Genomic DNA, 2203 nt, shown 5'->3' with positions numbered 1-2203 from the left:
TCCAATAAAAAGTTTGTTGTAATAGGTATTTGTCGACATCAAAGCGTCTTTGTTATATAAAGTTTTTACTTAATTTCCATCCGCATCACACTACCAATGCTATACCATTAGAATGAAATTAGTGTTTCTTCGTATGTGTATGTGACACCAAATCAGAATCAGTCTGGCTAGTTCTTGTTCTAGCTAATCATCGTAGCTTGGATTTTAAAGATCCAATTGGTTGTTCAGATCGCAAGACGTGTGGATAGGGGTTACATGGTCAATAAACTAAGTGTCAAATCATACTTTAGAATTCATAAATCAAATTAGTGAGATTCTAATAATAAAAGTTGAAAACTTGATAACACTAGTGTTTGTCTTTTAAAAGAAGCCATAATGAAAACCATGATATATGGATGGAGGAAATGGTACATAAAATAGTGAAATATCACCTTACACCACCACAATAATCATCATTACCATAATTTTGATTTGAGGTGAAGCCAAAAAAGAGTTCGTTTTCCAATTGAATGAGTATAGGCCATGGGTACTCAATTACATGTACAAATGAGACAAAAGTAGAAACCTAACCTCATTCACTTCCCAACCACATCCCCCAACCAGGTGCTCTAACACTTCTTAGTTTATGACTCACATGCCCGTATCTTTGCCTCATCTTGACTCTATAACCGAATTACCCTTTTACCCTTTCCAAATTATATTAGACGGTATAAGGGGATGTTCGATTACAAGAAACACTTAACCTTGTTCGTTTTTTCTTTAATTGAAACAACAAGACAAGGTGTCATAACTTTCTTGTTGTAAAGTATATTGCTTTTTTATGTTATAGATGTATCATTCTATTTTGTTTGAAAAACGTACGATAACACGCTCCGATTTGTATGAAAAGTCACAAATAACCTTTAAAAGTTAGGTATATTCTTCAAGGTGTTCACCAAGTAACTAACAAGCATCCCAAGTTTGAATTCAAGTATTCAACAAAGATATTAGTTGCCTTTAGCTACCATCATGATTTCATCTCATCTATTGCAGAAGACTAAAATGAATCCCCTATCATGATTGCCCATGGTAACTAAAGAACAAAAAGGGGAAGTTTTAGGATCCAAACCGCGGATAAAGGCTTAAAAGAGAGAGTATAATATTGGGTCATTTGGGCTAGTCTTTCTTTTACATAGACAAAATGACAAATTTAAAACAATGTACAACTTTTTCTGTATGATATACAAGTAACTATAGCACTGTTATTCTAGATTCAGAAATCCTCTAGAAAAAGTTTGTAACTTTATTTGGGCCCCACCACATGTTTTTTTAGTATTTAGATTGAAAACTTTGATCAAGAGAGGATTAAAGCACAAATGTGAACTCTGCTGTGTGATTGAGTGTAACATTTGATCTCTTTTTACTACAACATGTGAATTCTCTTTCATTTGGTCCTTGTAATTATGGGTCCTCTTTTCATGATTATGTTTTAGTTGGTCCAAGAGATCATTGGTGGTCAAACATGTCAATGTGTGATGAGAGATTTGGAAATAGAGTATTTTTAATGAAATTCCCATTTTACCCCTCATACACTCAATGAAATAATAACCATAACCATTGCCTAATTTGGTCTATATATATGAAACCACTTGTTTTCTTATTTTCTCCATTTTCTCCAAATCTTTCACTCCCTTATAACATAAACATTGTAATTAAGAGGTGAATATAAGATGTGTCTTGGCACTTCCAAAGAAAACCTCTATCATCCTTCATATCTCACTACTCACCAATTAAGGCATGAGTTTCACCATCTACAAAGGTTGATTACTTCACTATTAATATGTTCTTTTTTTGCCATTATAATCAGAATTTATATGTTATATGCACTACATAATAATGTAAACCACACATAAATCCGATCACGATTTAAAGCGGACCCGAAACTTATGCATTAGTTCTTGCTGTTGATACCATTTTGTTCAATGTAACAGGAAAAGAGTTATTAGCAGAAAAGATTCAAGACACAAAACAAGGGTTTTGTTTGTGTTATTGAAAAGAAAGATGGCGATGAAGAACTTGAAGCTGTACATGCAAAACCAATGCATGATTGAAGAGAATGCAAAACTTAGAAGAAAGGCTCTCCTGCTTCATCAAGAAAACCAAATCTTGTTTTCTCAACTCCAAAAATGTCAAAAATAATTAATGAAAACTTACTATTTGTTTA

The 2203-nt window shown here is 32.9% G+C and overlaps 1 long non-coding RNA gene across 1 annotated transcript; it reads left to right on the top strand.

Annotated features, from left to right (window-relative positions):
* The first annotated feature begins 820 nt into the window (after positions 1–820).
* Positions 821–2203, top strand: LOC143613936 (uncharacterized). Its single transcript, XR_013150208.1, has 2 exons — positions 821–1798; positions 1971–2203. It is a non-coding gene; the product is annotated as an uncharacterized LOC143613936 (long non-coding RNA).

The sequence above is a fragment of the Bidens hawaiensis genome, unplaced genomic scaffold, assembly GCF_021521415.1.
Source record: "Bidens hawaiensis isolate Kalapana, Puna unplaced genomic scaffold, B.hawaiensis_p1.1 tig00038558_1, whole genome shotgun sequence".
Classification (NCBI taxonomy): Eukaryota; Viridiplantae; Streptophyta; class Magnoliopsida; order Asterales; family Asteraceae; genus Bidens; species Bidens hawaiensis.
Note: the sequence above shows the minus strand (reverse complement) of the source record. Positions and strands in the feature narration are given on the sequence as shown.